Source organism: Equus przewalskii, chromosome 1, assembly GCF_037783145.1.
Source record: "Equus przewalskii isolate Varuska chromosome 1, EquPr2, whole genome shotgun sequence".
NCBI lineage: Eukaryota > Metazoa > Chordata > Mammalia > Perissodactyla > Equidae > Equus > Equus przewalskii.
The window spans coordinates 40,635,031-40,648,791 of NC_091831.1; the positions used below are offsets into that span (position 1 = coordinate 40,635,031).

At 33.7% G+C, this 13,761-nt stretch overlaps 1 protein-coding gene across 2 annotated transcripts in view; it reads right to left on the reverse strand.

Moving 5' to 3' along the window:
- The window catches only part of PTEN (phosphatase and tensin homolog), an 84,930-nt gene that overhangs the window by 35,793 nt on the left and 35,376 nt on the right, over positions 1 to 13,761 (reverse strand). The window lies entirely within an intron of this gene.

The window sequence follows — 13,761 nt, forward strand, 5'->3', positions numbered from 1 at the left end:
GATGCAAGTAGTAACTATTAACTCTGCACAAAGTTTATTAACATTTTCACATATATATTGTCATTTGAACCTCACAAACATCTGAGAGATAGAGCTTAATCACATTTTACAGAGGGGGGAAGTATCAAAGAAATTACAGGAATTGCCCAAGGTCATACAGCTAATAAATCAAAGAATCAAGACCAAATATCATTCCCTCAAAACAGTTAAGAAGCTAAACAACAACAATTACAGCTAACACAAGCACTTACTACATGTATTGTAAGTACTTTATGTATATAAATGTGCTTAACCCTATGAGGTAGGTAATAGAAGGGTTAGAAAAGTATAAGGCTAAGGAAACAGAATAAAAAGACAAATGAAATACACAAGAGAAGACTTGAAAAAATTAGAGTCTAAGAGGTTCAACATTTGAAGAGGAGTTCCAGAGAAAGAATAGAAAACACAGGAGAAGAAATCCAAGACATAACTCAAGAAAAATATCCAAAACTGAAGGATGTGAGTTTCTAAACTGAAAGAGCACAATGAGTAGCCATCAAAATGATGAAAATAGACCCAAATAAAGGCATACATATCTTAGTGAAATTTCTGAATAGTAAAGAGACAAACATAAGACCCTAGAAGCTGCCAGAGAAGAAATAGGTTTCACAAAAAGAATTTGGAATCAGAATGACATCACCCTTTTCAATGGCAACACTAGCAGGTGGAAATCAATTGGGCAAAACCTTCTGACTTCGAGGGAAAATTATTCCCAGCCTAGAATTCCAAACCAAGACAGACTATAAATCAAGTGTGACTATATAATAAAGGCATTTTTAAAGTCTCAAATAATTTTGGTTCCCATATAGTCTCTCTCAGGAAGTTACTAGAAGATGTGGTCTACCAAAACAAGCATGGGAAACCATAAAAGAAAATGACAAGATTTTGGAACTAAAGAATCCAACTCAAGAGAAAGGAAAAGAGAATCCCCAGAATGATAGCGAAGGAACATCTCAAGTAGACAGTCATACAGCAAGCCTAGAGAACAACTAATCCAGATTAGGGCAGACGAGAAGCCTCCTGGAGATGATAAAATTCATATACCAAATGTGCTCAAACATGTCAAAAGATTATACAACTGGGGGCAAGTTTATGATTAATTAAAGCTAAGAACACAGAAATTAAATAAGTCAAAAAAAAAAAAAAAAAAAAAGGAGAGAGAGAGAAGGGACCAGCCTGGTGGTATAGTGGTTAAGTTTGCTACACTTTGGCAGCCCCACCTGGGGTTTGCACATTCAGATCCTGGGTGCAGACCTAGCACCACTCATCAGGCCATGCTGTAGCAGCATCCCACATAAAACAGAGGAAAATTGGCACAGATATTAGCTCAGGGAGAATCTTCCTCAAGCAAAAAGAGGAAGATTGGCAACAGATATTAGCACATGGACAATCTTCCTCAGCAAAAGAGAAAAAAAAGAGAGACAATTGTAACTCCAAGGAAAACAAAATGTGCAGGAAAAACCAATCATAATAAACTACATTGCTTAACTATTAATGGCATTTATCTAGTCATAATCACACAAAAATCCAATATTAATATGACATACATAATAGAAATAGAAATGACATATTTTTATGTGACACTACAGTCGCTCCAGATATGGAAACATTTACAATCGCACTTTAAAATTACCATAGTCATTAGACCTGCCAATAGATTGTTAATATTAATAACTATATTATTATATCACATTTTTTTAATATTTTCACAACTATTATAATCAAAACTAATGGGTATATTTATAATCCTATGAATTTTATTTTATGGATTTAAAATCACCTAAGAAGGGTATTCATAAGCTTCATCAGACTGCCAAAAAGGTTCATGGCCTAAAAGAAGGTAAGAACTCTTGCCAAGGGGCAAAGGGAAACAAAGAAAAGTAATTTTTTTTGCTGTGGGGGTGGTTGCTGATAAACCCTATAGAGTTATTTGAGTCTAATATTTCATGTGTACAAATTCCTTTTTTTAAAGTACACATTTAAGGTATGTGTCACGTTTTATGATTCTTTTTTTTAACCCATTACTTCAACCAAGAGAAGCATTGATTCTGCTAAGGAGACATCCACTGAACTACGAAAATACTACAGGGAAAAGTGGTGCGTTACACATCTTTTTGCTCCAGCCCCTTTCATCCTTCTTCATCTTCTACATTCCTGTACCTTTCTCAATTTCTACATTTGGATTTTTCTTGAAACTGAGATAAAATTTACATACAGTGAAATATGCAGATCTTAGGTGTACAATTCTATGGGTTTTATAACCATCTCAATCAAGATATATAGAATGCTAAGACCAACCCAAAAAATTCCCTCATGCCCATTTGTAGTCAAACCCCACCAAGCTCCCTACTAGCTAGTACTATTACCATAGATTAGTCTGGCCTTGTTCTTGAATTTCACAAAAATATAATTATATAATATGAATTCTTTTGTAACTGATTTCTTTTGCTTAATCTAACGTTTTTTCAGATTTATGCATGTTGTTACATGTATCACTAGTTCATTCCTTTTATTCTGAGTATTATTCCATTGCACAAATACAAGACCATCTGTTTATCCATTCTCTTTTGATGGATATTTGGGATGTTTACAGTTTGGGGACATTATGAATAAAGTGCCCAAACATCCTTGTGCAAGTCGGTTTGGAGACATATGCTTTCATTTCCCTTGAGTAAATAATAGCTAGGAGTAGAAGAAGTAGTAGAATAGCTAGGGTACATAGGGAAGGTGTACATTTAACTTTATAAGAAACTACTGAACAGTTTTCCAAAGTGGTTGTACCATTTCACAGTCCTACTAACATTTTAAGAGTTCCAGTTGCTCCACAGTCTCATCAACATTTGGCAAAATTTTAGCTCTTCCAATGGATATGAAATGGTATCTTATTGTGGTTTTAATTTTCATTTTCCTGATGCCTAATGATGATAGGCATATTTTCATTTGCTTAATAGACATTTTTATACCCTCTTTTGTGAAATGTCTGTTCAAGTCATTGGCTCATTTTTTTTCCAATTGGAGTATCTGTTTTTTATTAGTGATTTATAGGAGTCTTTTATATATTCTGAATACAACTCCTTTGTCAGATATATGTATTATAAATATTTGCTCCTTGTCTAGATTTGCCTTTTCATTTCCTTTTGACAATCAACAATTTTAAATTTGTATAAAGTCCAATATATCAAATTTTTCTTTTGTTTAGAACTTTGTATCCTCTCTTGAAAAATCTTTCCATACCCCTAGAGTTCATAAAGATATTCTCTATTTATACTTTAAGACTTTTCTTAGTTTGTACCTTAATTTGGTTGGAAATTTAGATAAATGCAAGCGTTGGAATAACCAAATCAAGCAAAATGATTTGAAGGACAGTGATTATAAAATTTACAAAACAACTCACTGCTACCTGCCATATCTTCTTCCATGGGTTTCTTTTGACAGAAAAAGAATAAGCAAGAAATGATCTGCAAAATACAATTTTCTCACAGAAAGCCTATAATGTATATGTGAGCAAAAAGAGTATTTTGGAGGATTAACAGTTCATTTTTAGTTCATTCTGAGTCTGGTAATTTTCAGTTTTGACTTCAAATACACAGACCAACACTATGTTAATAGTGATATACACATCCCATTGCTCAACTCCAGGGCACACTATTCACATGTGGCAATCCTGCATACACATTCAACTAGCGTCTAAAGGATTGACAGGATACATACCAAAGTGGTCACAGCAGTTATCATGAGTTTTCAGGGAGAGATGGAGGTTTTTACTATTCACTTTCAACACTTCTGCAATTGTGTTGTTAAAACTTAAGCATATACTACTTTCAAAAGAAAAAAAGTTTTCTGTCCTACTGTATCTTCCAAGAATGTACAGAATTGAAGTTATATCACCCTATTTTATTGCCAAAAAGTAGGCTTGATGAGCTTAAAACGGAAGTCCAACTTCTTTTGAATACTTTTAGAGTTTACATAAAATTCATATTTTCATCTGTTTTCAAATTGGAAAAAAATAAGAACCAGAGTTTTTTAATGTAACAACAGTGTTCTTTAAGAAATAGATTTAATGAGAATCATACAACTTCTGTTTATAAAGACACATGAGATTTTTCTTAATCATATCTTCATTCATACTGAGCCTGTCCTGAGGACATTTAAAAAAAATCATTGGCACGCACTATCACAAAATCACAAATCTGACCTCAGTGAGAATGATGATTACCCAACAAAACAGAAACAATTTGTTAAATGCTGGTAATGCATTATCTCTTTAAATCCCTCCTAGAGGCTCCAGTCACGGAAAGCCTGTTCTTTAATTTCATCAAGACACTTTTATGTTACTTTAGCTAGGTGTCTATAATGTATATTCAAAACCAACTTTTTATTCTCTTTTAAATTTCAAGTATTATTTATTATAGGCATAACTGCTTAGAATTTCTGCTTCCCAATCTTTTATTCTTCTATGTTCCACTCAAGAAGTACTAAGGACTTACTAAATAGCCTCATTTGATTCCTTATAACATGAATTTTTTTTTATCACTTCAGTTGCAGAAAAGGAAATTATCTATTGAGGTAACTTTTCAAAAAGCTAAATATCTCACAAAATAATACTGATTTAATTAGTAAAATGGAAATGCACTAGAAATGGCAAATAGGTGTCAAACTGACGATGATTTGTTGGGGTGCAATATTAAGGCTATTAAGACATTAAGGCTATTAAGGCTAACCAGGTTGGAGCCTGGGAAAGACTATCACAACTAGCAATGTCTGCTAGTAGTGAGGGAGACAGAATAATTTAAAATTTTCCCTCTTTGTCATTTCCAGAGAAAATCAATATAAATTTATGAGTAAAACTCAATAAAAAGTAAAATTTGAATATTATAGACTGTTATATCATAGTAAAGTTATTGTAAACAGATTAAAGTACTATTTCTAATAGTCTTTAAAGTAATTTTATTTTAAAAATCTTTCTTTATATTGGTATTCCATAAACAGGAGCCATCTCTTAAAAATTTTCTGACAGTAGAATTTACACACTTTTGACCATTATAGAGTATCTGGTACAGGAATTTTCCTCTTGTTATAAACAACTATAAAATTGGGCAAAATGAATGAGGCAACCATTTTAGGCACTGAACAAAAGGCTGCACAGGCTTATGATCCTTAAGAAAAGAGAAAAACACGAGGTAACCCCCATGATTATCTTGCTTTCAGCTTACAGGCTCTTTTCTGACATAGAAGAAGGAAATGGAACAAAGGCTTCACTGAGGTATACAGGCAGAAACTGGAGTTCTGGGGTTCTAAGATAGCTGGAATTTGCGGAAGAGCAGCCGAGAAAAGGGGATGAATAGAAAGAGGGCCTCCCAACTCTATATGGAAATTCACTTCAGGTCCTTGGCCAAGAGCTGGGCTGCATATGTATAGGATTTGAAAGCACAATGGAGTTGACACCAGAAGCAGCAAAGTAGTGGAAGGAGTTTTAACCCAGCCACAGTGGAGAGACCTCATTGAGCACCCCAGGTATTCAGCTGAGACCCCAGAAAGGCCACATCTTAGGAGTAAGGACCATGCCCTAAGACAAAAGACAAAACTGAAATAGTCCTGCCTTCACAAAGAAAAACCCAGCCTGACAATACCAGAAGATTAACTGTTAATTTAAATGCCTGCCAAAACGAAACTCAACACACTTAAATAACAACACAGGCTCCCTACAATTTATCTTCCACAACATTCAACATAACAATTAAAATTTACTAGACATGCACAGCAGAAAAACATGACCCATGACCAAGAAAAGAAAAGCAGTCAACAGAAACCAACTCCAAGATGAAACAGATGTTAGAATTAGGAGACATCGACTTTAAAGCAGCTATTATAAATACATACAAGAATGTAAAGGAAAATGATTACAGTAACCAAAAAGATGAAGTCTCAGCAAAGACACAGAAACTATAAAAGACAGAAATTCTAGGCCTCAAAAGTACAATATCTGAAAAGAAAAATCTACAGCATGGTCTTAACAGAAGATCGGAGACTGCAGAAGAAAGATGTGGCAGATAATATTTTCCAAGAATGACTGCATCTCCCATCCTACATGCTCTTCATACAAGGTAACTGTTAACACTTCACCCATCAAGTGGTAGAGTCTATGGTCCCTCCTCCTTGAACTTGGGCACACTTCTGCGATTGCCTCAACCAACAGAGTATGGCAGAAGCTACATTAAGTGATTTCTAAGGCTCAATCATAAAAATGCCATGTACTTCCACCTTGGATTCAGTATGTTCACTCTTGGCACCAAGTTTCCATGCTATGAGGAATCTCAAACTAGCCTCTGTGGAGACATCACTTGGAAAGGCCAAGTATAGGGGTTCTGGCCAATAGCCTAACTCAAGTTCCAAACAGCCATCATTTCCTGGATATGTGAGTGAAAACACCTTCATCCCCCAACTTGCCAACTCATCTGCAGTCTCTGAGTCTTCCCAACTAAAGCCCTAGACATTTTGGAGCGGAGACAGGTTATCTCCACCACACCTTACCTGAATTACCTGAATACTTACAGAATCTGTGAGTATAAAAAAAACATGTTCTATGCCATATTTATATTTAGGGGTGGTTTGTTATGCATACATATAAACTGGAACATTACGATAATGAACTTGACAACAAATTAGTAATTAATCTGAAGAACATAAGAAAGAAACTGAAAAATTGAACAGCTCACCAGTGACTTGTGGAACAATACAAAGCAGTTTATCATATGTTAGTGTAAACACTGAAGGACAGGTGAAAGAGAATGGAGCAGAAAAAAATTTTTAAAAGAAATCACTGCTGGATTTGTGACAAGATGAACAGACCTTGAGGGTATTATGTTAAGTGAAATAAGTCAGAGGGGGAAAGTCAAATACCATGTGATCTCACTCATAAGTAGAAGATAAAAACAACGACAAACAAATATACAGCAACAGAGATTGGACTGATGGTTACCAGAGGGGAATGGGGAAGGGAGGAGGGCAAAAGGGGTGATTAGGCACACATGTGTGGGGATGGATTATACTAAGTCTCTGGGTGGTGAAGACAATGTAATTGACACAGAATTCAAAATATATTATGATGTACATCTGAAAGCTAGATAATGTTAAAATCCAATGTTACTGCTATAAAAACAAAATTAAAAACAAACAAAAAAGAATTACATAAAACAAACAAACAAAAGAGAAATCACTGCTAGAGATTTCCCCATCATACAGGAAAACATCAACTTATAGATAGCAGAAGCTCAATAAACCCCCAACAAGAATATGAAGAATATAAAAAGAACCACACTATGCATATCATAGTCAAAACCACTGAAAACCAAAGACGAAGGAGAAAAAAAAAAAAACCCAGAAAAAGACACATTATGTATAGGAAACTACCAATATGAATAATGGCTGACTTCTCATAAGATCTAATGAAACGACATCTTTAAAGTGCTGAAAGAAAAAAAAAAGTCAATCCAGAATTCTATATCCAGTGAAATGCCCTTCAAAAATGATCAAAAAACGCTGAGAGAATTCACTGTCAGCAGATTTGCCCTCAGGCTGAAGGGAACTAATTCCAGATGAAAACTTGGGTCTACAGAAAGAAACAAAGAGCATCAAAAGTGGTAAATATAGGAGTAAATATAAAGACTTCTTTTTCTTCTCTTGATTTCTCTGAAAGACAACTGACTGTTGAAAATAAATAAAGTAATGTTATTTTGGGGCTTATTGTATTGTATTCTGGGGTTTATTACATATGTATATATTAAAATACATGACAAAAATCATATAAAAGAAATGTAGGGAAACAGAATTTTATTGATATATGGTTCTTATATTTTAATGCTCACGATACTAACTCTTAAGATTGCAGTAAGCTAAAAACGCATTTTCTAACCCCTAGACCTAGAGCAATCTCTAAAATATATATGTATATAAGAGGTACAGCTAAAAAGTCAAAAGAAGAATTAAAATGAAACACCTAAAAATATTCGATTAACCCCAAAGAGGATAAGAAAAGAGGAATGAGAGAGAATGAGAGTCAATGATAGTGAACAAATGAATATCGAACTAACACAAATAGAAAGATGGTAGACTGAAACAAAGCATAACAATAATTATATTAAATATAAATGAACTAAAAACTCCAATTAAGTCAGTGATTATAAAGCAACTTCAGAATTGACCTTCTTCATAAAATTTCTTTATGAAATATAGTATAGATAAATACGTTTACATATACTTGCTATACAAGTTGGAGCACTCTACAGGCAAATTAATATACTATGCAATATTCAACTCTGAAGAAGTAAGATTACATAAATCAAATGCAAAACTCATCTAGCTGCTGTCTACATTAGTACCATGCTACTGAACTTGTTCCAATAGAAGGGAAAGAATCTGGGTTGCAAGATGAGCTTTATACTGACTCTTAAAAGACCTCGTATCATATGACTGAGGTATAAATATCATAATGACCATAACGGAAATACATTAATTTACTTGAAAAATCCAACTGCCACAAGACCTAAATTATTCTTATTTTTATGACCAGTTCAGTATCTCACCATAAGCAGACCTCTGAGAAGTGAAATCAGAATGCTGCTGAGTAAATGTGGAATCAACCAAGAGAAGTTAGTTAAATGAAGCAATTTTTAACAGACTAAGACATTCTGATGTTTCCATCTCCACAACAGGAATGATCTTGCCAAAAATATCTGAAGTTCACTGGCTAAGGCTTCCTTTCCCTTGGCTGTGCTTTCTCCATGTTTCAATAGCTAACCAGTCCTCCTTTTCAATGAAAAGCGTAGACAAACTAAAGATATTCCATTGGATTAAATTCTAGTCTTACTGTAACTCTGGAGAGGCCTTCTGTTTGTTAAAGATGAACTGGTAGTATCTCTGCTTGACACCAGTACATATTGATATTTAAGTTTATATCATTAGAGCACTGTGTCATTTTCAAGTGCTTGAGGAATTGATAAAAATCGATCTAATAATTTACTGAGCACGTGCTATGTGACAAGCACTATTGTAGAAACAGTGTTAACAAAACTGACAACCAAAATCATAATAAATGTTCCTAGCAGCTTGAGAGAAATCCAGTAGCAAACTCTCTTTTAAGGTATCCCATTCAGAAAACAGACTAGGAACATTGAATGGTTCATAGTAATCCAAAAACAGGTTAAAAATTAGCATTTGAAAAGAAAAAAGTAAAATATTTATTCCCTATATTTTTCTACAGCTAAGTCACTATTTGGTAGCCATATTTATTTTCTCTGCTGTATTTATGGTAAACCAACATTTGCTCTTAGAACCCTAATATACCTACAATTGCTGCTGCTGCCACATGGAATTGGGTTGTTTTTCTTTTTAACACATAAACCATCTCTGCTTCAATCTCATTAACATAGGCAAGCTCCAAATATTCTAGTCCTTAACTATATTCTCCTAGTCATCTTCAGATTCTCAGAATTACAATCAGTTATATATCCAATACAAGAAAAGTAAGTATCTTGTTGAAAATGTACTTTTAACTTTTGCCTGCACAGTACTGCTTCCTTCTACATTACCTTAAGTTAATTAGAAAGGCAAAAACAACAGCTTTATTTTAATTCTGCTCAAAGACAGTCATCCTGATTACTCAAGAAAATATACTCTCTCTAAAGAGGTATAAAACTAGAGGGAAAAGAAATAAACAGTGGAGGAAGTGACCTATAACCCAAGGAAAAAATTCAGAAGGCTATTAAAAATAATATAAGAAACTGCCAAACATTTCTCCAAAGAAGTTGTATTGATTTATGCTTTTACCAACATGGACAAGAGTTCCAGTTAATCTACATCCTTGACAACTCATTAGCCCTTTAAGTTTTAGCCATCCAGTAAATATGAAACAGTTTCCCATTGTGTTTAATTTTCATTTCCCCTGATGACTGATTTTTAATATATTTTCATATGCCATTTATATACTTTCTTTTACAAAGTTTCTGTTCACATCTTGTGCCCTTTTCTTTATGGGGTTGTCCTCTTATGAATTTGTAAGAGCATCTTTATACTGTGGATTCAAGTCCTTTGTCCAACATATGCATTGCAAATATTTCCTCCAGACTATGGTTGTCTTTTCCTTTTATTAATGGTGGCTTTCAAAGAAGAGAAGGTTTTAATGTTGATGAAGTCCAATCTGTCAATTTTTTCTTATATGGTTAATTTTGTATGTACTAAGAAATCTTTGAGTAAACCAAAGGTTACAGAGATTTTCTTCTATGTTTTTATCTAGAAGTTTTACATTTTACTTTTATGTTTCTAACTATAATCCATTTTAAATTAATTCTTGTGTATTATGTGAAGTATATGTAAGTCAAGGTTCATTTCATTTTCCATACTGACAACCAGTTGTTCCAGCATCATTTATTAATAAGAGTATCCTTTCCCCAGGGAATTATCTTGGCACCTTTATCAAAAAATGTATATGTAAGTTTCTCTGGAACCTCTATTCTCTTCCATTGATCTATGTTATATGACCCAGTAATTCTACTCATAGATATTTAACCAACAGAAATGAAAATATATATCCACAAAAGTCCTGTACATGAGTGCTCACAGCAGTTTTGTTGATAATAGACCCAAAGTGAAAACAACCCAAACGTCCAACACAGGCGAATGAATAAATAAAGTATATCATATCCATACAATGGATTACAATAAGAAACAAATTATTGATATAAGCAACAACTGGAATGAATTTCAAAAATATCATCCTAAGAGAGAGACAAACACAAAAGAGTACATGCTATATGAATGCATTTATATGAAATTCTAGTAACTTGTCTACAGTGAGAAAGCAGATTTAAAGATTGCCTGGAACCAGGGTTAGAGACTGATTGCAAGACGGCATGAAGAAATTTTTTATGGTAATAGAAATGTTCTAAATCTTGATTGTGGTGATGTTTATATGAGTGTATATATATGTCAAAACTCACTGAACTGCACACTTAAAATGGGTACATCTTATAGCATATAAATTATCCCTTAGTAAAGCTGATTTTTAAGAGTAATATGATTATAACTATCAATTTATAAAATGCAAGCCACCTCAAAAAATTTCAAATTTATTTTCATTAATACCAGAGATGGCAATAGAAGGTGTACATCATCTTTAGGAATTAGAACTTTTTAGAATGAAAAACAAAACAGCACTGTCCAATAGAACTTTCCACCATGATGAAAATGTTCTGTATCTTGTACTATCCAACACACTAGCCATTAGCCACATGTAGCTATTGAGCACTTGAAATGTGACTAGTACAGATGAAAATGAATGAGTAAATTTATTTCAATTTAAATTTAAACCTAAATAGCTACATGTGGCTAGTGGCTACCATATTGGATAGCACAAGTCTAAAAGATAGATATTTATAAAAAACCCACTGGAACACAATACACATGCCTCTTAGTAAGGTAGGAGAAATGGATATATTCTTGCAATAGAGCATAAAATTAAAACAGGAAAGATACAGTAAAAACTAGGGACTTCACAACTGTCAAAATATCTACTGAAAAAATATTTTCCATTATATGCAGTTTTCTAACAAATTCTTAATATGTCTGATTAATTTTCTTTATCGGTAGGTTAATAAAATGAAGAAGGGAACTACAGCTCTGGATGTATTTCTAACCAAGAATGAGGAACAAGTTTGAGTGGAAATGCCAGGAAACAGGGAGAAAGTGTTCATATAATTTTAGAGTTCACGTCAGACAAGGAAGGAAATACTGGCATAGTCAGATATGATACAGATCAGTAAAATGGATTTCAAAAGCTTCATTTAAATAACAGGCTATGAATTCATAACTCAAAATCTAAAAGGAAAGACTATGGAGAGACTTTAAAAATGAAAATTCTGTATAAACAATTACAAATGACCTAGTTTAAAAAAGACAAGAGAGGAAAAACAGGAATTATCTAAGTAGATCAATCAACATAGCTGCAGAGAATTTACCCACAAAATTCAGATTTAAAAGGTATACATATAAAACAATGAGAAAAAAAGGGGAAATGATCACAGATGAATACAAAAGAATACCATATATATAAAGGAGCATAAAAATGGTAAAGACAAAAGAAAAGGCTTATAGTAGGGGAAATGTTTAGACCAAAAAGAACAATAAGTAAGACAGAATTCCACAAATTAGGCAGCTGCAAAATGCCAGAGGCAGGAAAAAAGCAGAAACTCTTAAATTCTCTTTTTACTTCCATCTTCTCTGCCCAAGAGAGTGTTGCTCTGATTCAATAATTCAAGAGGGGTGGGTGCATGACATTTCTCTGGATTAAAAGCATTTTCTATTTGCCATTTAAGCAAGGCTACCTTTTAAAGAATATTTCTTAACAAACAGCGATCAACAAAAAAGTCTTTGATATTCCGTGATTATAGATATTAGTAAAGCAGAGTTAGCAATCAATAATTCATAACAGATAATCCACCAAGCCCTTTATCACTGTGTCATCTGAATCTTGTAGTCATAAAATTCAAATGGCAAGAGAGGCAGGGCATTATAAAACTGTCTGAAGAAAAAGTATTGATACTTTCCTCACTTTTCAAAGAGTTCATAAAAATCATTTTAAAAAAAGCTAAAAGGAAAATAAGTTGAAGGAGAAAAAACTAAAAAAAAATAAGTTGAAGATAGGGTCAGTACACACATACAAAGAAAAAATATGTAAGGCCAATAAATATCACAAAGTTGCTTAACCCTGCAATTAAAGAAATGCAAACATCAAATTACAACAAACTGCAAAAAGTTTGTTTGATACTATTCAAACAGGTTGTGAGCGGGGAAAGACACACACACATGTTGGTGAGAATATAAAACGATACTATTTTTGAGAGTAAAAGTTTAAACCACAGACTCACTGGTCCCAGAATCTCCATTGCTAAGAATTTACTTTCAGGACATACTTGCAAAGGGACACCAAGATACACGTTTGAAAATGTTTATTAGAGCACTGTTTTCAAAAGCAAAAAACTGGAAACAACCTAAATGTGTATCAGACGGGACTGTTTATTATGGTATGATCACAAAATGGAATAAGAGAGCCAATAAAAGACTCAGTTTTATTTCCATGCCAATATGGAAAATTCCTAAGCATGTTAAATGAAAAAAAGCAAGATTCAGAAGCGAGTGCCCATTTGTTTTTCTTAAAAAGTGGGTATAAGATGAAAACAATTTTTTAAAGACTATATGAGGGGCCGGCCCAGTGGCACAGCAGTTAAGTTCGCACATTCCACTTCAGTGGCCCTGGGTTGGCCGGATGCACATCTATGCACCACTTCTCAAGCCATGCTGCGGCAGGCGTCCCACATATAAAGTAGAGGAAAATGGGCACAGACGTTAGCTCAGGGCCAGTCTTCCTTGGCAAAAAAGAGGAGGATTGGCAGCAGATGTTAGCTCAGAGCTAATCTTCCTCCAATAAATAAATAAATAAAAATAAAGACTATACGAAACCTTTCATTATAGATATCTTTGAGAAGAGGGTCTAAGGATGAGGGGTTAAGTAGAAGAATTTTGTAGCAGATATTTGTCATCTTTAGGCTGCTCAGCATCCAAAACCATTACAATTGGAGAGAATTTCAAGAGATGAGAAGTGAGTACTCACTTCCCCATCTTTCTCTTACCACTGTGCATGCCTAAAACCAATTAAATCCTCCTGCTCTA